Below are 26,055 nucleotides of genomic sequence, written 5' to 3' on the forward strand. Positions count from 1 at the left end.
ACACTTGGGGCGCGATATATCGCTGCGCGCTCTCGCTGCAGCGCTAGAAAAGGGTTGCATCGCCTTTCTTTGCACAAGTATAGACTCCTCGGGATTACGCTGCTCGCACTAAAGACTTTTCTGAACCTGACACGCGTCGCATAACACATGGGGCGCGATATATCGCTGCGCGCTCTCGATGCAGTGCTAGAAAAGGGTTGCATCGCCTTTCGTTGCACAAATATAGAATCCTAGGGATTACGCTGCCGCACTAAAGACTTTTCTGAAACTGACACGCGTCGCATAACACTTGGGGCGCGATATATCGCTGCGCGCTCTTGCTGCAGCGCTAGAAAAGGGTTGCATCGCCTTTCTTTGCACAAGTATAGGCTCCTGGGGATTACGCTGCTCGCAATAAAGACTTTTCTGAAACTGACACGCGTCGCATAACACTTGGGGCGCGATATATCGCTGCGAGCTCTCGCTGTAGTGCTAGAAAAGAGTTGCATCGCCTTTCTTTGCACAAATATAGAATCCTGGGGATTACGCTCCTCGCACTAAAGACTTTTCTGAAAATGACACGCGTCGCATAGCACTTGGGGCGCGATATATCGCTGCGAGCTCTCGCTTCAGTGCTAGAAAAGGGTCGCATCGCCTTTCTTTGCACAAATATAGAATCCTGGGGATTACGCGTCTCGCACTAACGACTTTTCTGAAACTGACACGCGTCGCATAACACTTGGTGCGCGATATATCGCTGCGAGCTCTCGCTGCAGTGCTAGAAAAGGGTTGCATCGCCATTCTTTGCACAAATATAGAATCCTGGTGATTACGCTGCTCGCACTAAAGACTTTTCTGAAACTGACACGCGTCGCATAACACTTGGGGCGCGATATATCGCTGCGAGCTCTCGCTGTAGTGCTAGAAAAGAGTTGCATCGCCTTTCTTTGCACAAATATAGAATCCTGGGGATTACGCTCCTCGCAATAAAGACTTTCCTGAAAATGACACGCGTCGCATAACACTTGTGGCGCGATATATCGCTGCGCGCACTCGCTGCAGCGCTTGAAAAGGGTTGCATCGCCTTTCTTTCCACAAATATAGAATCCTGGGGATTACGCTGCTCGCAATAAAGACTTTTCTGAAACTGACACGCGTCGCATAACACTTGGGGCGCGATATATCGCTGCGCGCTCTCGCTGCAGCGCTAGAAAAGGGTTGCATCGCCTTTCTTTGCACAAGTATAGACTCCTCGGGATTACGCTGCTCGCACTAAAGACTTTTCTGAACCTGACACGCGTCGCATAACACATGGGGCGCGATATATCGCTGCGCGCTCTCGATGCAGTGCTAGAAAAGGGTTGCATCGCCTTTCGTTGCACAAATATAGAATCCTAGGGATTACGCTGCCGCACTAAAGACTTTTCTGAAACTGACACGCGTCGCATAACACTTGGGGCGCGATATATCGCTGCGCGCTCTTGCTGCAGCGCTAGAAAAGGGTTGCATCGCCTTTCTTTGCACAAGTATAGGCTCCTGGGGATTACGCTGCTCGCAATAAAGACTTTTCTGAAACTGACACGCGTCGCATAACACTTGGGGCGCGATATATCGCTGCGAGCTCTCGCTGTAGTGCTAGAAAAGAGTTGCATCGCCTTTCTTTGCACAAATATAGAATCCTGGGGATTACGCTCCTCGCACTAAAGACTTTTCTGAAAATGACACGCGTCGCATAGCACTTGGGGCGCGATATATCGCTGCGAGCTCTCGCTTCAGTGCTAGAAAAGGGTCGCATCGCCTTTCTTTGCACAAATATAGAATCCTGGGGATTACGCGTCTCGCACTAAAGACTTTTCTGAAACTGACACGCGTCGCATAACACTTGGTGCGCGATATATCGCTGCGAGCTCTCGCTGCAGTGCTAGAAAAGGGTTGCATCGCCTTTCTTTGCACAAATATAGAATCCTGGGGATTACGCTGCTCGCACTAAAGATTTTTCTGAAACTGACACGCGTCGCATAACACTTGGTGCGCGATATATCGCTGCGAGCTCTCGCTGCAGTGCTAGAAAAGGGTTGCATCGCCTTTCTTTGCACAAATATAGAATCCTGGGGATTACGCTGCTCGCACTAAAGACTTTTCTGAAACTGACACGCGTCGCATAACACTTGGTGCGCGATATATCGCTGCGAGCTCTCGCTGTAGTGCTAGAAAAGAGTTGCATCGCCTTTCTTTGCACAAATATAGAATCCTGGGGATTACGCTCCTCGCACTAAAGACTTTTCTGAAAATGACACGCGTCGCATAGCACTTGGGGCGCGATATATCGCTGCCAGCTCTCGCTGCAGTGCTAGAAAAGGGTTGCATAGCCTTCCTTTGCACAAATATAGAATCCTGGGGATTACACTGCTCGCACTAAAGACTTTTCTGAAACTGACATGCGTCGCATAACATTTGGGGCGCGATATATCGCTGCGCGCTCTCGATGCAGTGCTAGAAAAGGGTTGCATCGCCTTTCGTTGCACAAATATAGAATCCTAGGGATTACGCTGCCGCACTAAAGACTTTTCTGAAACTGACACGCGTCGCATAACACTTGGGGCGCGATATATCGCTGCGCGCTCTTGCTGCAGCGCTAGAAAAGGGTTGCATCGCCTTTCTTTGCACAAGTATAGGCTCCTGGGGATTACGCTGCTCGCAATAAAGACTTTTCTGAAACTGACACGCGTCGCATAACACTTGGGGCGCGATATATCGCTGCGAGCTCTCGCTGTAGTGCTAGAAAAGAGTTGCATCGCCTTTCTTTGCACAAATATAGAATCCTGGGGATTACGCTCCTCGCACTAAAGACTTTTCTGAAAATGACACGCGTCGCATAGCACTTGGGGCGCGATATATCGCTGCGAGCTCTCGCTTCAGTGCTAGAAAAGGGTCGCATCGCCTTTCTTTGCACAAATATAGAATCCTGGGGATTACGCGTCTCGCACTAAAGACTTTTCTGAAACTGACACGCGTCGCATAACACTTGGTGCGCGATATATCGCTGCGAGCTCTCGCTGCAGTGCTAGAAAAGGGTTGCATCGCCTTTCTTTGCACAAATATAGAATCCTGGTGATTACGCTGCTCGCACTAAAGACTTTTCTGAAACTGACACGCGTCGCATAACACTTGGGGCGCGATATATCGCTGCGAGCTCTCGCTGTAGTGCTAGAAAAGAGTTGCATCGCCTTTCTTTGCACAAATATAGAATCCTGGGGATTACGCTCCTCGCACTAAAGACTTTCCTGAAAATGACACGCGTCGCATAACACTTGTGGCGCGATATATCGCTGCGCGCACTCGCTGCAGCGCTTGAAAAGGGTTGCATCGCCTTTCTTTCCACAAATATAGAATCCTGGGGATTACGCTGCTCGCAATAAAGACTTTTCTGAAACTGACACGCGTCGCATAACACTTGGGGCGCGATATATCGCTGCGCGCTCTCGCTGCAGCGCTAGAAAAGGGTTGCATCGCCTTTCTTTGCACAAGTATAGACTCCTCGGGATTACGCTGCTCGCACTAAAGACTTTTCTGAACCTGACACGCGTCGCATAACACATGGGGCGCGATATATCGCTGCGCGCTCTCGATGCAGTGCTAGAAAAGGGTTGCATCGCCTTTCGTTGCACAAATATAGAATCCTAGGGATTACGCTGCCGCACTAAAGACTTTTCTGAAACTGACACGCGTCGCATAACACTTGGGGCGCGATATATCGCTGCGCGCTCTTGCTGCAGTGCTAGAAAAGGGTTGCATCGCCTTTCTTTGCACAAGTATAGGCTCCTGGGGATTACGCTGCTCGCAATAAAGACTTTTCTGAAACTGACACGCGTCGCATAACACTTGGGGCGCGATATATCGCTGCCAGCTCTCGCTGTAGTGCTAGAAAAGAGTTGCATCGCCTTTCTTTGCACAAATATAGAATCCTGGGGATTACGCTCCTCGCACTAAAGACTTTTCTGAAAATGACACGCGTCGCATAGCACTTGGGGCGCGATATATCGCTGCGAGCTCTCGCTTCAGTGCTAGAAAAGGGTCGCATCGCCTTTCTTTGCACAAATATAGAATCCTGGGGATTACGCGTCTCGCACTAACGACTTTTCTGAAACTGACACGCGTCGCATAACACTTGGTGCGCGATATATCGCTGCGAGCTCTCGCTGCAGTGCTAGAAAAGGGTTGCATCGCCTTTCTTTGCACAAATATAGAATCCTGGTGATTACGCTGCTCGCACTAAAGACTTTTCTGAAACTGACACGCGTCGCATAACACTTGGGGCGCGATATATCGCTGCGAGCTCTCGCTGTAGTGCTAGAAAAGAGTTGCATCGCCTTTCTTTGCACAAATATAGAATCCTGGGGATTACGCTCCTCGCACTAAAGACTTTCCTGAAAATGACACGCGTCGCATAACACTTGTGGCGCGATATATCGCTGCGCGCACTCGCTGCAGCGCTTGAAAAGGGTTGCATCGCCTTTCTTTCCACAAATATAGAATCCTGGGGATTACGCTGCTCGCAATAAAGACTTTTCTGAAACTGACACGCGTCGCATAACACTTGGGGCGCGATATATCGCTGCGCGCTCTCGCTGCAGCGCTAGAAAAGGGTTGCATCGCCTTTCTTTGCACAAGTATAGACTCCTCGGGATTACGCTGCTCGCACTAAAGACTTTTCTGAACCTGACACGCGTCGCATAACACATGGGGCGCGATATATCGCTGCGCGCTCTCGATGCAGTGCTAGAAAAGGGTTGCATCGCCTTTCGTTGCACAAATATAGAATCCTAGGGATTACGCTGCCGCACTAAAGACTTTTCTGAAACTGACACGCGTCGCATAACACTTGGGGCGCGATATATCGCTGCGCGCTCTTGCTGCAGCGCTAGAAAAGGGTTGCATCGCCTTTCTTTGCACAAGTATAGGCTCCTGGGGATTACGCTGCTCGCAATAAAGACTTTTCTGAAACTGACACGCGTCGCATAACACTTGGGGCGCGATATATCGCTGCGAGCTCTCGCTGTAGTGCTAGAAAAGAGTTGCATCGCCTTTCTTTGCACAAATATAGAATCCTGGGGATTACGCTCCTCGCACTAAAGACTTTTCTGAAAATGACACGCGTCGCATAGCACTTGGGGCGCGATATATCGCTGCGAGCTCTCGCTTCAGTGCTAGAAAAGGGTCGCATCGCCTTTCTTTGCACAAATATAGAATCCTGGGGATTACGCGTCTCGCACTAAAGACTTTTCTGAAACTGACACGCGTCGCATAACACTTGGTGCGCGATATATCGCTGCGAGCTCTCGCTGCAGTGCTAGAAAAGGGTTGCATCGCCTTTCTTTGCACAAATATAGAATCCTGGGGATTACGCTGCTCGCACTAAAGATTTTTCTGAAACTGACACGCGTCGCATAACACTTGGTGCGCGATATATCGCTGCGAGCTCTCGCTGCAGTGCTAGAAAAGGGTTGCATCGCCTTTCTTTGCACAAATATAGAATCCTGGGGATTACGCTGCTCGCACTAAAGACTTTTCTGAAACTGACACGCGTCGCATAACACTTGGTGCGCGATATATCGCTGCGAGCTCTCGCTGTAGTGCTAGAAAAGAGTTGCATCGCCTTTCTTTGCACAAATATAGAATCCTGGGGATTACGCTCCTCGCACTAAAGACTTTTCTGAAAATGACACGCGTCGCATAGCACTTGGGGCGCGATATATCGCTGCCAGCTCTCGCTGCAGTGCTAGAAAAGGGTTGCATAGCCTTTCTTTGCACAAATATAGAATCCTGGGGATTACACTGCTCGCACTAAAGACTTTTCTGAAACTGACATGCGTCGCATAACACTTGGGGCGCGATATATCGCTGCGCGCTCTCGCTGCAGCGCTAGAAAAGGGTTGCATCGCCTTTTTTTGCAAGAGTATAGTCTCCTGGGGATTACGCTGCCCGCACTAAGGACTTTTCTGAAACTGACACACGTCGCATAACACTTGGGGCGCGATATATCGCTGCGCGCTCTCGCTGCAGCAACTAGAAAAGGGTGCATCGCCTTTCTTTGCACAAGTATAGGCTCCTGGGGATTACGCTCCTCGCACTAAAGACTTTTCTGAAAATGACACGCGTCGCATAGCACTTGGGGCGCGATATATCGCTGCGAGCTCTCGCTTCAGTGCTAGAAAAGGGTCGCATCGCCTTTCTTTGCACAAATATAGAATCCTGGGGATTACGCGTCTCGCACTAACGACTTTTCTGAAACTGACACGCGTCGCATAACACTTGGTGCGCGATATATCGCTGCGAGCTCTCGCTGCAGTGCTAGAAAAGGGTTGCATCGCCTTTCTTTGCACAAATATAGAATCCTGGTGATTACGCTGCTCGCACTAAAGACTTTTCTGAAACTGACACGCGTCGCATAACACTTGGGGCGCGATATATCGCTGCGAGCTCTCGCTGTAGTGCTAGAAAAGAGTTGCATCGCCTTTCTTTGCACAAATATAGAATCCTGGGGATTACGCTCCTCGCACTAAAGACTTTCCTGAAAATGACACGCGTCGCATAACACTTGTGGCGCGATATATCGCTGCGCGCACTCGCTGCAGCGCTTGAAAAGGGTTGCATCGCCTTTCTTTCCACAAATATAGAATCCTGGGGATTACGCTGCTCGCAATAAAGACTTTTCTGAAACTGACACGCGTCGCATAACACTTGGGGCGCGATATATCGCTGCGCGCTCTCGCTGCAGCGCTAGAAAAGGGTTGCATCGCCTTTCTTTGCACAAGTATAGACTCCTCGGGATTACGCTGCTCGCACTAAAGACTTTTCTGAACCTGACACGTGTCGCATAACACATGGGGCGCGATATATCGCTGCGCGCTCTCGATGCAGTGCTAGAAAAGGGTTGCATCGCCTTTCGTTGCACAAATATAGAATCCTAGGGATTACGCTGCCGCACTAAAGACTTTTCTGAAACTGACACGCGTCGCATAACACTTGGGGCGCGATATATCGCTGCGCGCTCTTGCTGCAGCGCTAGAAAAGGGTTGCATCGCCTTTCTTTGCACAAGTATAGGCTCCTGGGGATTACGCTGCTCGCAATAAAGACTTTTCTGAAACTGACACGCGTCGCATAACACTTGGGGCGCGATATATCGCTGCGAGCTCTCGCTGTAGTGCTAGAAAAGAGTTGCATCGCCTTTCTTTGCACAAATATAGAATCCTGGGGATTACGCTCCTCGCACTAAAGACTTTTCTGAAAATGACACGCGTCGCATAGCACTTGGGGCGCGATATATCGCTGCGAGCTCTCGCTTCAGTGCTAGAAAAGGGTCGCATCGCCTTTCTTTGCACAAATATAGAATCCTGGGGATTACGCGTCTCGCACTAAAGACTTTTCTGAAACTGACACGCGTCGCATAACACTTGGTGCGCGATATATCGCTGCGAGCTCTCGCTGCAGTGCTAGAAAAGGGTTGCATCGCCTTTCTTTGCACAAATATAGAATCCTGGGGATTACGCTGCTCGCACTAAAGATTTTTCTGAAACTGACACGCGTCGCATAACACTTGGTGCGCGATATATCGCTGCGAGCTCTCGCTGCAGTGCTAGAAAAGGGTTGCATCGCCTTTCTTTGCACAAATATAGAATCCTGGGGATTACGCTGCTCGCACTAAAGACTTTTCTGAAACTGACACGCGTCGCATAACACTTGGTGCGCGATATATCGCTGCGAGCTCTCGCTGTAGTGCTAGAAAAGAGTTGCATCGCCTTTCTTTGCACAAATATAGAATCCTGGGGATTACGCTCCTCGCACTAAAGACTTTTCTGAAAATGACACGCGTCGCATAGCACTTGGGGCGCGATATATCGCTGCCAGCTCTCGCTGCAGTGCTAGAAAAGGGTTGCATAGCCTTTCTTTGCACAAATATAGAATCCTGGGGATTACACTGCTCGCACTAAAGACTTTTCTGAAACTGACATGCGTCGCATAACATTTGGGGCGCGATATATCGCTGCGCGCTCTCGATGCAGTGCTAGAAAAGGGTTGCATCGCCTTTCGTTGCACAAATATAGAATCCTAGGGATTACGCTGCCGCACTAAAGACTTTTCTGAAACTGACACGCGTCGCATAACACTTGGGGCGCGATATATCGCTGCGCGCTCTTGCTGCAGCGCTAGAAAAGGGTTGCATCGCCTTTCTTTGCACAAGTATAGGCTCCTGGGGATTACGCTGCTCGCAATAAAGACTTTTCTGAAACTGACACGCGTCGCATAACACTTGGGGCGCGATATATCGCTGCGAGCTCTCGCTGTAGTGCTAGAAAAGAGTTGCATCGCCTTTCTTTGCACAAATATAGAATCCTGGGGATTACGCTCCTCGCACTAAAGACTTTTCTGAAAATGACACGCGTCGCATAGCACTTGGGGCGCGATATATCGCTGCGAGCTCTCGCTTCAGTGCTAGAAAAGGGTCGCATCGCCTTTCTTTGCACAAATATAGAATCCTGGGGATTACGCGTCTCGCACTAAAGACTTTTCTGAAACTGACACGCGTCGCATAACACTTGGTGCGCGATATATCGCTGCGAGCTCTCGCTGCAGTGCTAGAAAAGGGTTGCATCGCCTTTCTTTGCACAAATATAGAATCCTGGTGATTACGCTGCTCGCACTAAAGACTTTTCTGAAACTGACACGCGTCGCATAACACTTGGGGCGCGATATATCGCTGCGAGCTCTCGCTGTAGTGCTAGAAAAGAGTTGCATCGCCTTTCTTTGCACAAATATAGAATCCTGGGGATTACGCTCCTCGCACTAAAGACTTTCCTGAAAATGACACGCGTCGCATAACACTTGTGGCGCGATATATCGCTGCGCGCACTCGCTGCAGCGCTTGAAAAGGGTTGCATCGCCTTTCTTTCCACAAATATAGAATCCTGGGGATTACGCTGCTCGCAATAAAGACTTTTCTGAAACTGACACGCGTCGCATAACACTTGGGGCGCGATATATCGCTGCGCGCTCTCGCTGCAGCGCTAGAAAAGGGTTGCATCGCCTTTCTTTGCACAAGTATAGACTCCTCGGGATTACGCTGCTCGCACTAAAGACTTTTCTGAACCTGACACGCGTCGCATAACACATGGGGCGCGATATATCGCTGCGCGCTCTCGATGCAGTGCTAGAAAAGGGTTGCATCGCCTTTCGTTGCACAAATATAGAATCCTAGGGATTACGCTGCCGCACTAAAGACTTTTCTGAAACTGACACGCGTCGCATAACACTTGGGGCGCGATATATCGCTGCGCGCTCTTGCTGCAGTGCTAGAAAAGGGTTGCATCGCCTTTCTTTGCACAAGTATAGGCTCCTGGGGATTACGCTGCTCGCAATAAAGACTTTTCTGAAACTGACACGCGTCGCATAACACTTGGGGCGCGATATATCGCTGCGAGCTCTCGCTGTAGTGCTAGAAAAGAGTTGCATCGCCTTTCTTTGCACAAATATAGAATCCTGGGGATTACGCTCCTCGCACTAAAGACTTTTCTGAAAATGACACGCGTCGCATAGCACTTGGGGCGCGATATATCGCTGCGAGCTCTCGCTTCAGTGCTAGAAAAGGGTCGCATCGCCTTTCTTTGCACAAATATAGAATCCTGGGGATTACGCGTCTCGCACTAACGACTTTTCTGAAACTGACACGCGTCGCATAACACTTGGTGCGCGATATATCGCTGCGAGCTCTCGCTGCAGTGCTAGAAAAGGGTTGCATCGCCTTTCTTTGCACAAATATAGAATCCTGGTGATTACGCTGCTCGCACTAAAGACTTTTCTGAAACTGACACGCGTCGCATAACACTTGGGGCGCGATATATCGCTGCGAGCTCTCGCTGTAGTGCTAGAAAAGAGTTGCATCGCCTTTCTTTGCACAAATATAGAATCCTGGGGATTACGCTCCTCGCACTAAAGACTTTCCTGAAAATGACACGCGTCGCATAACACTTGTGGCGCGATATATCGCTGCGCGCACTCGCTGCAGCGCTTGAAAAGGGTTGCATCGCCTTTCTTTCCACAAATATAGAATCCTGGGGATTACGCTGCTCGCAATAAAGACTTTTCTGAAACTGACACGCGTCGCATAACACTTGGGGCGCGATATATCGCTGCGCGCTCTCGCTGCAGCGCTAGAAAAGGGTTGCATCGCCTTTCTTTGCACAAGTATAGACTCCTCGGGATTACGCTGCTCGCACTAAAGACTTTTCTGAACCTGACACGCGTCGCATAACACATGGGGCGCGATATATCGCTGCGCGCTCTCGATGCAGTGCTAGAAAAGGGTTGCATCGCCTTTCGTTGCACAAATATAGAATCCTAGGGATTACGCTGCCGCACTAAAGACTTTTCTGAAACTGACACGCGTCGCATAACACTTGGGGCGCGATATATCGCTGCGCGCTCTTGCTGCAGCGCTAGAAAAGGGTTGCATCGCCTTTCTTTGCACAAGTATAGGCTCCTGGGGATTACGCTGCTCGCAATAAAGACTTTTCTGAAACTGACACGCGTCGCATAACACTTGGGGCGCGATATATCGCTGCGAGCTCTCGCTGTAGTGCTAGAAAAGAGTTGCATCGCCTTTCTTTGCACAAATATAGAATCCTGGGGATTACGCTCCTCGCACTAAAGACTTTTCTGAAAATGACACGCGTCGCATAGCACTTGGGGCGCGATATATCGCTGCGAGCTCTCGCTTCAGTGCTAGAAAAGGGTCGCATCGCCTTTCTTTGCACAAATATAGAATCCTGGGGATTACGCGTCTCGCACTAAAGACTTTTCTGAAACTGACACGCGTCGCATAACACTTGGTGCGCGATATATCGCTGCGAGCTCTCGCTGCAGTGCTAGAAAAGGGTTGCATCGCCTTTCTTTGCACAAATATAGAATCCTGGGGATTACGCTGCTCGCACTAAAGATTTTTCTGAAACTGACACGCGTCGCATAACACTTGGTGCGCGATATATCGCTGCGAGCTCTCGCTGCAGTGCTAGAAAAGGGTTGCATCGCCTTTCTTTGCACAAATATAGAATCCTGGGGATTACGCTGCTCGCACTAAAGACTTTTCTGAAACTGACACGCGTCGCATAACACTTGGTGCGCGATATATCGCTGCGAGCTCTCGCTGTAGTGCTAGAAAAGAGTTGCATCGCCTTTCTTTGCACAAATATAGAATCCTGGGGATTACGCTCCTCGCACTAAAGACTTTTCTGAAAATGACACGCGTCGCATAGCACTTGGGGCGCGATATATCGCTGCCAGCTCTCGCTGCAGTGCTAGAAAAGGGTTGCATAGCCTTTCTTTGCACAAATATAGAATCCTGGGGATTACACTGCTCGCACTAAAGACTTTTCTGAAACTGACATGCGTCGCATAACACTTGGGGCGCGATATATCGCTGCGCGCTCTCGCTGCAGCGCTAGAAAAGGGTTGCATCGCCTTTTTTTGCAAGAGTATAGTCTCCTGGGGATTACGCTGCCCGCACTAAGGACTTTTCTGAAACTGACACACGTCGCATAACACTTGGGGCGCGATATATCGCTGCGCGCTCTCGCTGCAGCAACTAGAAAAGGGTGCATCGCCTTTCTTTGCACAAGTATAGGCTCCTGGGGATTACACTGCTCGCAATAAAGACTTTTCTGAAACTGACATGCGTCGCATAACACTTGCGGCGCGATATATCGCTGCGCGCTCTCGCTGCAGCGCTAGAAAAGGGTTGCATCGCCTTTCTTTGCAAGAGTATAGTCTCCTGGGGATTACGCTGCCCGCACTAAGGACTTTTCTGAAACTGACACGCGTCGCATAACACTTGGGGCGCGATATATCGCTGCGCGCTCTCGATGCAGCGCAAGAAAAAGGTTGCATCGCCTTTATTTGCACAAATATAGAATCCTGGGGATTACGCTGCTCGCACTAAAGACTTTTCTGAAACTGACACGCGTAGCATAGCACTTGGGGCGCGATATATAGCTGCGAGCTCTCGCTGCAGTGCTAGAAAAGGGTCGCATCGCCTTTCTTTGCACAAATATAGAATCCTGGGGATTACGCTGCTCGCAATAAAGACTTTTCTGAAACTGACACGCGTCGCATAACACTTGGGGCGCGATATATCGCTGCGCGCTCTCGATGCAGTGCTAGAAAAGGGTTGCATCGCCTTTCGTTGCACAAATATAGAATCCTGGGGATTACGCTGCTCGCACTAAAAACTTTTCTGAAACTGACACGCGTCGCATAACACTTGGGGCGCGATATATCGCTGCGCGCTCTCGCTGCAGCGCTAGAAAAGGGTTGCATCGCCTTTCTTTGCGCAAGTATAGGCTCCTGGGGATTACGCTGCTCGCAATAAAGACTTTTCTGAAACTGACACGCGTCGCATAACACTTGGGGCGCGATATATCGCTGCGCGCTCTCGCTGCAGCGCTAGAAATGGGTTGCATCGCCTTTCTTTGCACAACTATAGGCTCCTGGGGATTACGCTGCTCGCAATAAAGACTTTTCTGAAACTGACACCCGTTGCATAACACTCGGGGCGCGATATATCGCTGCGCGCTCTCGCTGCAGCGCTAGAAATGGGTTGCATCGCCTTTCTTTGCACAAGTATAGGCTCCTGGGGATTACGCTGCTCGCAATAAAGACTTTTCTGAAACTGACACGCGTCGCATAACACTTGGGGCGCGATATATCGCTACGCGCTCTCGCTGCAGCGCTAGAAAAGGGTTGCATCGCATTTCTTTGCACAAATATAGGATCCTGGGGACTACGCTGCTCGCACTAAAGACTTTTCTGAAACTGACACGCGTCGCATAACACTTGGTGCGCGATATATCGCTGCGAGCTCTCGCTGCAGTGCTAGAAAAGGGTTGCATCGCCTTTCTTTGCACAAATATAGAATCCTGGGGATTACGCTGCTCGCACTAAAGACTTTTCTGAAACAGACACGCGTCGCATAGCACTTGGGGCGCGATATATCGCTGCGAGCTCTCGCTGCAGTGCTAGAAAAGGGTCGCATCGCCTTTCTTTGCACAAATATATAATTCTGGGGATTACGCTTCTCGCACTAAATACTTTTCTGAAACTGACACGCGTCGCATAACACTTGGCGCGCGATATATCGCTGCGAGCTCTCGCTGCAGTGCTAGAAAAGGGTTGCATCGCCTTTCTTTGCACAAATATAGAATGCTGGGGATTACGGTGCTCGCACTAAAGACTTTTCTGAAACTGCCACGCGTCGCATAACACTTGGGGCGCGATATATCGCGGCGAGCTCTCGCTGCAGTGCTAGAAAAGGGTTGCATCGCCTTTCTTTGCACAAATATAGAATGCTGGGGATTACGCTGCTCGCACTAAAGACTTTTCTGAAAGTGACACGCGTCGCCTTGCACTCCGGGCGCGATATATCGCTACGCGCTCTCGCTGCAGTGCTAGAAAAGGGTTGCATCGCCTTTCTTTGCACAAGTATAGTCTCCTGGGGATTACGCTGCACGCAATAAAGACTTTTCTGAAACTGACACGCGTCGCATAACACTTGGTGCGCGATATATCGCTGCGAGCTCTCGCTGCCGTGCTAGAAAAGGGTTGCATCGCCTTTCTTTGCACAAATATAGAATCCTGGGGATTACGCTGCTCGCACTAAAGACTTTTCTGAAACTGACACGCGTCGCATAACACTTGGTGCGCGATATATCACTGCGAGCTCTCGCTGCAGTGCTAGGAAAGGATTGCATCGCCTTTCTTTGCACAAATATAGAATCCTGGGGATTACGCTGCTCGCACTAAAGACTTTTCTGAAACTGACTCGCGTCGCATAACACTTGGGGCGCGATATATCGCTGCGAGCTCTCGCTGCAGTGCTAGAAAAGGGTTGCATCGCCTTTCTTTGCACAAATATAGAATCCTGGGGATTACGCTGCTCGCAATAAAGACTTTTCTGAAACTGACACGCGTCGCATAACACTTGGGGCGCGATATATCGCTGCGCGCTCTGGCTGCAGCGCTAGAAAAGGGTTGCATCGCATTTCTTTGCACAAGTATAGGCTCCTGGGGATTACGCTGCACGCAATAAAGACTTTTCTGAAACTGACACGCGTCGCATAACACTTGAGGCGCGATATATCGCTGCGCGCTCTCGCTGCAACGCTAGAAAAGGGTTGCATCGCCTTTCTTTGCACAAGTATAGGCTCCTGGGGATTACGCTGCTCGCAATAAAGACTTTTGTGAAACTGACACGCGTCGCATAACACTTGGGGCGCGATATATCGCTGCGCGCTCTCGCTGCAGCGCTAGAAAAGGGGTGAATCGCCTTTCTTTGCACAGGTATAGTCTACTGGGCATTTCGCTGCTCGCAATACAGACTTTTCTGAAACTGACACGCGTCGCATAACACTTGGTGCGCGATATAACGCTGCGCGCTCTCGCAGCAGCGCTAGAAAAGTGCTGCATAGCCTTTCTTTGCACAAATATAGAATCCTGGGGATTACGCCTCTCGCAATAAAGACTTTTCTGAAACTGACACGCGTCGCATAACACTTGGTGCGCGATATATCGCTGCGCGCTCTCGCTGCAGTGCTAGAAAAGGGTTGCATCGCCTTTCTTTGCAAAAAAATATAGAATCCTGGGGATTACGCTGCTCGCACTAAGGACTTTTCTGAAACTGACACGCGTCGCATAACACTTGGTGCGCGATATATCGCTGCGAGCTCTCGCTGCAGTGGTAGAAAAGGGTTGCATCGCCTTTCTTTGCCCAAATATAGAATCCTGGGGATTACGCTGCTCGCACCAAAGACTTTTCTGAAACTGACAGGCGTCGCATAACACTTGGTGCGCGATAAATCGCTCTGAGCTCTCGCTGCAGTGCTAGAAAAGGATTGCATCGCCTTTCTTTGCACAAATATAGAATCCTGGGGATTACGCTGCTCGCACTAAAGACTTTTCTGAAACTGACACGCGTCGCATAACACTTGGTGCGCGATATATCGCTGCGGGCTCGCGCTGCAATGCTAGAAAAGGCTTTCATCGTCTATCTTTGCACAAATATAGAATCCTGGGGATTACGCTGCTCGCACTAAAGACTTTTCTGAAACTGACACGCGTCGCATAACACTTGGGGCGCGATATATCGCTGCGCGCTCTCGCTGCAGCGCTAGAAAAGGGTTGCATCGCCTTTCTTTGCACAGGTATAGTCTACTGCGGATTTCGCTGCCCGCAATACAGTCTTTTCTGAAACTGACACGCGTCGCATAACACTTGGTGCGCGATATATCGTTGCGAGCTCTCGCTGCAGCGCTACAATAGGGTTGCATCGCCATTCTTTGCACATGTATAGTCTACTGGGGATTTCGCTGCTCGCAATACAGACTTTTCTGAAACTGACACGCGTCGCATAACACTTGGGGCGCGATATATCGCTGCGAGCTCTCGCTGCAGTGCTAGAAAAGGATTACATCGCCTTTCTTTGCACAAATATAGAATCCTGGGGATTACGCTGCTCGCACTAAAGACTTTTCTGAAACTGACACGCGTCGCATAACACTTGGTGCGCGATATATCGCTGCGCGCTCTCGCTGCAGTGCTAGAAAAGTGTTGCATCGCCTTTCTTTACAAAAAAAAATAGAATCCTGGGGATTACGCTGCTCGCACAAAGGACTTTTCTGAAACTGACACGCGTCGCATAACACTTGGTGCGCGATATACGGCTGCGAGCTCTCGCTGCAGTGCTAGAAAAGGGTTGCATCGCCTTTCTTTGCCCAAATATAGAATCCTGGGGATTACGCTGCTCGCACTAAAGACTTTTCTCAAACTGACACGCGTCGCATAACACTTGGTGCGCGATAAATCGCTGCGAGCTCTCGCTGCAGTGCTAGAGAAGGATTGCATCGCCTTTCTTTGCACAAATATAGAATCCTGGGGATTACGCTTCTCGCACTAAAGACTTTTCTGAAACTGACACGCGTCGCATAACAATTGGTGCGCGATATATCGCTGCGAGCTCTCGCTGCAGTGCTAGAAAAGGGTTGCATCGCCTTTCTTTGCACAAATATAGAATCCTGGGGATTACGCTGCTCGCACTAAAGATTTTTCTGAAACTGACACGTGTCGCATAACACTTGGTGCGCGATATATCGCTGCGAGCTCTCGCTGCAGTGCTAGAAAAGGGTTGCATCGCCTTTCTTTGCACAAATATAGAATCCTGGGGATTACGCTCCTCGCACTAAAGACTTTTCTGAAAATGACACGCGTCGCATAGCACTTGGGGCGCGATATATCGCTGCGAGCTCTCTCTTCGGTGCTAGAAAAGGGTCGCATCGCCTTTCTTTGCACAAATATAGAATCCTGGGGATTACGCTTCTCGCACTAAATACTTTTCTGAAACTGACACACGTCGCATAACACTTGGGGCGCGATATATCGCTGCGCGCTCTCGCTGCAGCACTAGAAAAGAGTGCATCGCCTTTCTTTGCACAAGTATAGGCTCCTGGGGATTACACTGCTCGCAATAAAGACTTTTCTGAAACTGACATGCGTCGCATAACACTTGCGGCGCGATATATCGCTGCGCGCTCTCGCTGCAGCGCTAGAAAAGGGTTGCATCGCCTTTCTTTGCAAGAGTATAGTCTCAAGGGGATTACGCTGCCCGCACTAAGGACTTTTCTGAAACTGACACGCGTCGCATAACACTTGGGGCGCGATATATCGCTGCGCGCTCTCGATGCAGCGCTAGAAAAAGGTTGCATCGCCTTTATTTGCACAAATATAGAATCCTGGGGATTATGCTGCTCGCACTAAAGACTTTTCTGAAACTGACACGCGTCGCATAGCACTTGGGGCGCGATATATCGCTGCGAGCTCTCGCTGCAGTGCTAGAAAAGGGTCGCATCGCCTTTCTTTGCACAAATATAGAATCCTGGGGATTACGCTGCTCGCAATAAAGACTTTTCTGAAACTGACACGCGTCGCATAACACTTGGGGCGCGATATATCGCTGCGCGCTCTCGATGCAGTGCTAGAAAAGGGTTGCATCGCCTTTCGTTGCACAAATATAGAATCCTGGGGATTACGCTGCTCGCACTAAAGACTTTTCTGAAACTGACACGCGTCGCATAACACTTGGGGCGCGATATATCGCTGCGCGCTCTCGCTGCAGCGCTGGAAAAGGGTTGCATCGCCTTTCTTTGCACAAGTATAGGCTCCTGGGGATTACGCTGCTCGCAATAAAGACTTTTCTGAAACTGACACGCGTCGCATAACACTTGGGGCGCGATATATCGCTGCGCGCTCTCGCTGCAGCGCTAGAAATGGGTTGCATCGCCTTTCTTTGCACAACTATAGGCTCCTGGGGATTACGCTGCTCGCAATAAAGACTTTTCTGAAACTGACACCCGTCGCATACCACTTGGGGCGCGACATATCGCTGCGCGCTCTCGCTGCAGCGCTAGAAATGGGTTGCATCGCCTTTCTTTGCACAAGTATAGGCTCCTGGGGATTACGCTGCTCGCAATAAAGACTTTTCTGAAACTGACACGCGTCGCATAACACTTGGGGCGCGATATATCGCTACGCGCTCTCGCTGCAGCGCTAGAAAAGGGTTGCATCGCATTTCTTTGCACAAATATAGGATCCTGGGGACTACGCTGCTCGCACTAAAGACTTTTCTGAAACTGACACGCGTCGCATAACACTTGGTGCGCGATATATCGCTGCGAGCTCTCGCTGCAGTGCTAGAAAAGGGTTGCATCGCCTTTCTTTGCACAAATATAGAATCCTGGGGATTACGCTGTTCGCACTAAAGACTTTTCTGAAACAGACACGCGTCGCATAGCACTTGGGGCGCGATATATCGCTGCGAGCTCTCGCTGCAGTGCTAGAAAAGGGTCGCATCGCCTTTCTTTGCACAAATATATAATTCTGGGGATTACGCTTCTCGCACTAAATCCTTTTCTGAAACTGACACGCGTCGCATAACACTTGGTGCGCGATATATCGCTGCGAGCTCTCGCTGCAGTGCTAGAAAAGGGTTGCATCGCCTTTCTTTGCACAAATATAGAATGCTGGGGATTACGCTGCTCGCACTAAAGACTTTTCTGAAACTGACACGCGTCGCATAACACTTGGGGCGCGATATATCGCGGCGAGCTCTCGCTGCAGTGCTAGAAAAGGGTTGCATCGCCTTTCTTTGCACAAATATAGAATCCTGGGGATTACGCTGCTCGCACTAAAGACTTTTCTGAAAGTGACACGCGTCGCCTTGCACTCCGGGCGCGATATATCGCTACGCGCTCTCGCTGCAGTGCTAGAAAAGGGTTGCATCGCCTTTCTTTGCACAAGTATAGTCTCCTGGTGATTACGCTGCTCGCAATAAAGACTTTTCTGAAACTGACACGCGTCGCATAACACTTGGTGCGCGATATATCGCTGCGAGCTCTCGCTGCCGTGCTAGAAAAGGGTTGCATCGCCTTTCTTTGCACAAATATAGAATCCTGGGGATTACGCTGCTCGCACTAAAGACTTTTCTGAAACTGACACGCGTCGCATAACACTTGGTGCGCGATATATCGCTGCGAGCTCTCGCTGCAGTGCTAGGAAAGGATTGCATCGCCTTTCTTTGCACAAATATAGAATCCTGGGGATTACGCTGCTCGCACTAAGGACTTTTCTGAAACTGACACGCGTCGCATAACACTCGGGGCGCGATATATCGCTGGGCGCTCTCGCAGCAGCGCTAGAAAAGGGTTGCATCGCCTTCCTTTGCACAGGTATAGTCTACTGGGGATTTCGCTGCTCGCAATACAGACTTTTCTGAAACGGACACGCGTCGCATAACACTTGGAGCGCGATATATCGCTGCGCGCTCTCGCTGCAGCGCTAGAAAAGGGTTGCATCGCATTTCTTTGCACAAGTATAGGCTCCTGGGGATTACGCTGCACGCAATAAAGACTTTTCTGAAACTGACACGCGTCGCATAACACTTGAGGCGCGATATATCGCTGCGCGCTCTCGCTGCAACGCTAGAAAAGGGTTGCATCGCCTTTCTTTGCACAAGTATAGGCTCCTGGGGATTACGCTGCTCGCAATAAAGACTTTTCTGAAACTGACACGCGTCGCATAACACGTGGGGCGCGATATATCGCTGCGCGCTCTCGCTGCAGCGCTAGAAAAGGGTTGCATCGCCTTTCTTTGCACAGGTATAGTCTACTGGGCATTTCGCTGCTCGCAATAAAGACTTTTCTGAAACTGACACGCGTCGCATAACACTTGGTGCGCGATATATCGCTGCGCGCTCTCGCTGCAGTGCTAGAAAAGGGTTGCATCGTCTTTATTTGCAAAAAAATATAGAATCCTGGGGATTACGCTGCTCGCACTAAGGACTTTTCTGAAACTGACACGCGTCGCATAACACTTGGTGCGCGATATATCGCTGCGAGCTCTCGCTGCAGTGGTAGAAATGGGTTGCATCGCCTTTCTTTGCCCAAATATAGAATCCTGGGGATTACGCTGCTCGCACTAAAGACTTTTCTGAAACTGACAGGCGTCGCATAACACTTGGTGCGCGATAAATCGCTCCGAGCTCTCGCTGCAGTGCTAGAAAAGGATTGCATCGCCTTTCTTTGCACAAATATAGAATCCTGGGGATTACGCTGCTCGCACTAAAGACTTTTCTGAAACTGACACGCGTCGCATAACACTTAGTGCGCGATATATCGCTGCGGGCTCGCGCTGCAATGCTAGAAAAGGCTTGCATCGTCTATCTTTGCACAAATATAGAATCCTGGGGATTACGCTGCTCGCACTAAAGACTTTTCTGAAACTGACACGCGTCGCATAACACTTGGGGCGCGATATATCGCTGCGCGCTCTCGCTGCAGCGCTAGAAAAGGGTTGCATCGCCTTTCTTTGCACAGGTATAGTCTACTGCGGATTTCGCTGCCCGCCATACAGTCTTTTCTGAAACTGACACGCGTCGCATAACACTTGGTGCGCGATATATCGCTGCGAGCTCTCGCTGCAGCGCTACAATAGGGTTGCATCGCCATTCTTTGCACAGGTATAGTCTACTGGGGATTTCGCTGCTCGCAATACAGACTTTTCTGAAACTGACACGCGTCGCATAACACTTGGGGCGCAATATATCGCTGCGAGCTCTCGCTGCAGTGCTAGAAAAGGATTGCATCGCCTTTCTTTGCACAAATATAGAATCCTGGGGATTACGCTGCTCGCACTAAAGACTTTTCTGAAACTGACACGCGTCGCATAACACTTGGTGCGCGATATATCGCTGCGCGCTCTCGCTGCAGTGCTAGAAAAGTGTTGCATCGCCTTTCTTTACAAAAAAATATAGAATCCTGGGGATTACGCTGCTCGCACTAAGGACTTTTCTGAAACTGACACGCGTCGCATAACACTTGGTGCGCGATATACGGCTGCGAGCTCTCGCTGCAGTGCTAGAAAAGGGTTGCATCGCCTTTCTTTGCCCAAATATAGAATCCTGGGGATTACGCTGCTCGCACTAAAGACTTTTCTGAAACTGACACGCGTCGCATAACACTTGGTGCGCGATAAATCGCTGCGAGCTCTCGCTGCAGTGCTAGAGAAGGATTGCATCGCCTTTCTTTGCACAAATATAGAATCCTGGTGATTGCGCTCCTCGCACTAAAGACTTTTCTGAAAATGACACGCGTCGCATAGCACTTGGGGCGCGATATATCGCTGCGAGCTCTCGCTGCAGTGCTAGAAAAGGGTCGCATCGCCTTTCTTTGCACAAATATAGAATCCTGGGGATTACACTTCTCGCACTAAAGACATTTCTGCAACTGACACGCGTCGCATAACACTTGTGGCGCGATATATCGCTGCGCGCTCTCGCTGCAGCACTAGAAAAGGGTCGCATAGCCTTTCTTTGCACAAATATAGAATCCTGGGGATTACGCTGCTCGCAATAAAGACTTTTCTGAAACTGACACGCGTCGCATAACACTTGGGGCGCGATATATCGCTGCGAGCTCTCGTTGCAGCGCTAGAAAAGGGTTGCATCGCCTTTCTTTGCACAAGTATAGACTCCTCGGCATTACGCTGCTCGCACTAAAGACTTTTCTGAACCTGACACGCGTCGCATAACACTTGGGGCGCGATATATCGCTGCGCGCTCTCGATGCAGTGCTAGAAAAGGGTTGCATCGCCTTTCGTTGCACAAAAATAGAATCCTGGGGATTACGCTGCTCGCTCTAAAGACTTTTCTGAAACTGACACGCGTCGCATAACACTTGGGGCGCGATATATCGCTGCGAGCTCTCGCTGCAGTGCTAGAAAAGCGTTGCATCGCCTTTCTTTGCACAAATATAGAATCCTGGGGATTACGCTGCTCGCACTAAAGACTTTTCTGAAACTGACACGCGTCGCCTAGCACTCGGGGCGCGATATATCGCTACGCGCTCTCGCAGCAGCTCTAGAAAAGGGTTGCATCGCCTTTCTTTGCACAGGTATAGTCTACTGGGGATTTCGCTGCTCGCAATACAGACTTTTCTGAAACCGACACGCGTCGCATAACACTTGGTGCGCGATATATCGCTGCGAGCTCTCGCTGCAGCGCTACAAAAGTGTTGCATCGCCATTCTTTGCACAATTATAGGCTCCTGGGGATTACGCTGCTCGCAATAAAGACTTTTCTGAAACTGACACGCGTCGCATAACACTTGGGGCGTGATATATCGCTGCGCGCTCTCGCTGCAGCGCTACAAAAGGGTTGCATCGCATTTCTTTGCACAAGTATAGGCTCCTGGGGATTACGCTGCACGCAATAAAGACTTTTCTGAAACTGACACGCGTCGCATAACACTTGAGGCGCGATATATCGCTGCGCGCTCTCGCTGCAACGCTAGAAAAGGGTTGCATCGCCTTTCTTTGCACAAATATAGAATCCTGGGGATTACGCTGCTCGCACTAAAGACTTTTCTGAAACTGACACGCGTCGCCTAGCACTCGGGGCGCGATATATCGCTGGGCGCTCTCGCAGCAGCGCTAGAAAAGGGTTGCATCGCCTTTCTTTGCACAGGTATAGTCTACTGGGGATTTCGCTGCTCGCAATACAGACTTTTCTGAAACGGACACGCGTCGCATAACACTTGGTGCGCGATATATCGCTGCGAGCTCTCGCTGCAGCGCTACAAAAGTGTTGCATCGCCATTCTTTGCACAATTATAGGCTCCTGGGGATTACGCTGCTCGCAATAAAGACTTTTCTGAAACTGACACGCGTCGCATAACACTTGGGGCATGATATATCGCTGCGCGCTCTCGCTGCAGCGCTAGAAAAGGGTTGCATCGCATTTCTTTGCACAAGTATAGGCTCCTGGGGATTACGCTGCACGCAATAAAGACTTTTCTGAAACTGACACGCGTCGCATAACACTTGAGGCGCGATATATCGCTGCGCGCTCTCGCTGCAACGCTAGAAAAGGGTTGCATCGCCTTTCTTTGCACAAGTATAGGCTCCTGGGGATTACGCTGCTCGCAATAAAGACTTTTCTGAAACTGACACGCGTCGCATAACACTTGGGGCGCGATATATCGCTGCGCGCTCTCGCTGCAGCGCTAGAAAAGGGTTGCATCGCCTTTCTTTGCACAGGTATAGTCTACTGGGCATTTCGCTGCTCGCAATAAAGACTTTTCTGAAACTGACACGCGTCGCATAACACTTGGTGCGCGATATATCGCTGCGCGCTCTCGCTGCAGTGCTAGAAAAGGGTTGCATCGCCTTTATTTGCAAAAAAATATAGAATCCTGGGGATTACGCTGCTCGCACTAAGGACTTTTCTGAAACTGACACGCGTCGCATAACACTTGGTGCGCGATATATCGCTGCGAGCTCTCGCTGCAGTGGTAGAAAAGGGTTGCATCGCCTTTCTTTGCCCAAATATAGAATCCTGGGGATTACGCTGCTCGCACTAAAGACTTTTCTGAAACTGACAGGCGTCGCATAACACTTGGTGCGCGATAAATCGCTCCGAGCTCTCGCTGCAGTGCTAGAAAAGGATTGCATCGCCTTTCTTTGCACAAATATAGAATCCTGGGGATTACGCTGCTCGCACTAAAGACTTTTCTGAAACTGACACGCGTCGCATAACACTTAGTGCGCGATATATCGCAGCGGGCTCGCGCTGCAATGCTAGAAAAGGCTTGCATCGTCTATCTTTGCACAAATATAGAATCCTGGGGATTACGCTGCTCGCACTAAAGACTTTTCTGAAACTGACACGCGTCGCATAACACTTGGGGCGCGATATATCACTGCGCGCTCTCGCTGCAGCGCTAGAAAAGGGTTGCATCGCCTTTCTTTGCACAGGTATAGTCCACTGCGGATTTCGCTGCCCGCAATACAGTCTTTTCTGAAACTGACACGCGTCGCATAACACTTGGTGCGCGATATATCGCTGCGAGCTCTCGCTGCAGCGCTACAATAGGGTTGCATCGCCATTCTTTGCACAGGTATAGTCTACTGGGGATTTCGCTGCTCGCAATACAGACTTTTCTGAAACTGACACGCGTCGCATAACACTTGGGGCGCAATATATCGCTACGAGCTCTCGCTGCAGTGCTAGAAAAGGATTGCATCGCCTTTCTTTGCACAAATATAGAATCCTGGGGATTACGCTGCTCGCACTAAAGACTTTTCTGAAACTGACACGCGTCGCATAACACTTGGTGCGCGATATATCGCTGCGCGCTCTCGCTGCAGTGCTAGAAAAGTGTTGCATCGCCTTTCTTTACAAAAAAATATAGAATCCTGGGGATTACGCTGCTCGCACTAAGGACTTTTCTGAAACTGACACGCGTCGCATAACACTTGGTGCGCGATATACGGCTGCGAGCTCTCGCTGCAGTGCTAGAAAAGGGTTGCATCGCCTTTCTTTGCCCAAATATAGAATCCTGGGGATTACGCTGCTCGCACTAAAGACTTTTCTGAAAATGACACGCGTCGCATAGCACTTGGGGCGCGATATATCGCTGCGAGCTCTCGCTGCAGTGCTAGAAAAGGGTCGCATCGCCTTTCTTTGCACAAATATAGAATCCTGGGGATTACACTTCTCGCACTAAAGACTTTTCTGCAACTGACACGCGTCGCATAACACTTGTGGCGCGATATATCGCTGCGCGCTCTCGCTGCAGCACTAGAAAAGGGTCGCATAGCCTTTCTTTGCACAAATATAGAATCCTGGGGATTACGCTGCTCGCAATAAAGACTTTTCTGAAACTGACACGCGTCGCATAACACTTGGGGCGCGATATATCGCTGCACGCTCTCGCTGCAGCGCTAGAAAAGGGTTGCATCGCCTTTCTTTGCACAAGTATAGACTCCTCGGCATTACGCTGCTCGCACTAAAGACTTTTCTGAACCTGACACGCGTCGCATAACACTTGGGGCGCGATATATCGCTGCGCGCTCTCGATGCAGTGCTAGAAAAGGGTTGCATCGCCTTTCGTTGCACAAATATAGAATCCTGGGGATTACGCTGCTCGCTCTAAAGACTTTTCTGAAACTGACACGCGTCGCATAACACTTGGGGCGCGATATATCGCTGCGAGCTCTCGCTGCAGTGCTAGAAAAGCGTTGCATCGCCTTTCTTTGCACAAATATAGAATCCTGGGGATTACGCTGCTCGCACTAAAGACTTTTCTGAAACTGACACGCGTCGCCTAGCACTCGGGGCGCGATATATCGCTACGCGCTCTCGCAGCAGCTTTAGAAAAGGGTTGCATCGCCTTTCTTTGCACAGGTATAGTCTACTGGGGATTTCGCTGCTCGCAATACAGACTTTTCTGAAACCGACACGCGTCGCATAACACTTGGTGCGCGATATATCGCTGCGAGCTCTCGCTGCAGCGCTACAAAAGTGTTGCATCGCCATTCTTTGCACAATTATAGGCTCCTGGGGATTACGCTGCTCGCAATAAAGACTTTTCTGAAACTGACACGCGTCGCATAACACTTGGGGCGCGATATATCGCTGCGCGCTCTCGCTGCAGCGCTAGAAAAGGGTTGCATCGCATTTCTTTGCACAAGTATAGGCTCCTGGGGATTACGCTGCACGCAATAAAGACTTTTCTGAAACTGACACGCGTCGCATAACACTTGAGGCGCGATATATCGCTGCGCGCTCTCGCTGCAACGCTAGAAAAGGGTTGCATCGCCTTTCTTTGCACAAGTATAGGCTCCTGGGGATTACGCTGCACGCAATAAAGACTTTTCTGAAACTGACACGCGTCGCATAACACTTGAGGCGCGATATATCGCTGCGCGCTCTCGCTGCAACGCTAGAAAAGGGTTGCATCGCCTTTCTTTGCACAAGTATAGGCTCCTGGGGATTACGCTGCTCGCAATAAAGACTTTTCTGAAACTGACACGCGTCGCATAACACTTGGGGCGCGATATATCGCTGCGCGCTCTCGCTGCAGCGCTAGAAAAGGGTTGCATCGCCTTTCTTTGCACAGGTATAGTCTACTGGGCATTTCGCTGCTCGCAATACAGACTTTTCTGAAACTGACACGCGTCGCATAACACTTGGTGCGCGATATAACGCTGCGCGCTCTCGCAGCAGCGCTAGAAAAGTGTTGCATCGCCTTTCTTTGCACAAATATAGAATCCTGGGGATTACGCTGCTCGCAATAAAGACTTTTCTGAACCTGACACGCGTCGCATAACACTTGGTGCGCGATATATCGCTGCGCGCTCTCGCTGCAGTGCTAGAAAAGGGTTGCATCGCCTTTATTTGCAAAAAAATATAGAATCCTGGTGATTACGCTGCTCGCACTAAGGACTTTTCTGAAACCGACACGCGTCGCATAACACTTGGTGCGCGATATATCGCTGCGAGCTCTCGCTGCAGTGGTAGAAAAGGGTTGCATCGCCTTTCTTTGCCCAAATATAGAATCCTGGGGATTACGCTGCTCGCACTAAAGACTTTTCTGAAACTGACAGGCGTCGCATAACACTTGGTGCGCGATAAATCGCTC

This window comes from Dermacentor variabilis, unplaced genomic scaffold (genome assembly GCF_050947875.1).
Source record: "Dermacentor variabilis isolate Ectoservices unplaced genomic scaffold, ASM5094787v1 scaffold_19, whole genome shotgun sequence".
Lineage (NCBI taxonomy): Eukaryota > Metazoa > Arthropoda > Arachnida > Ixodida > Ixodidae > Dermacentor > Dermacentor variabilis.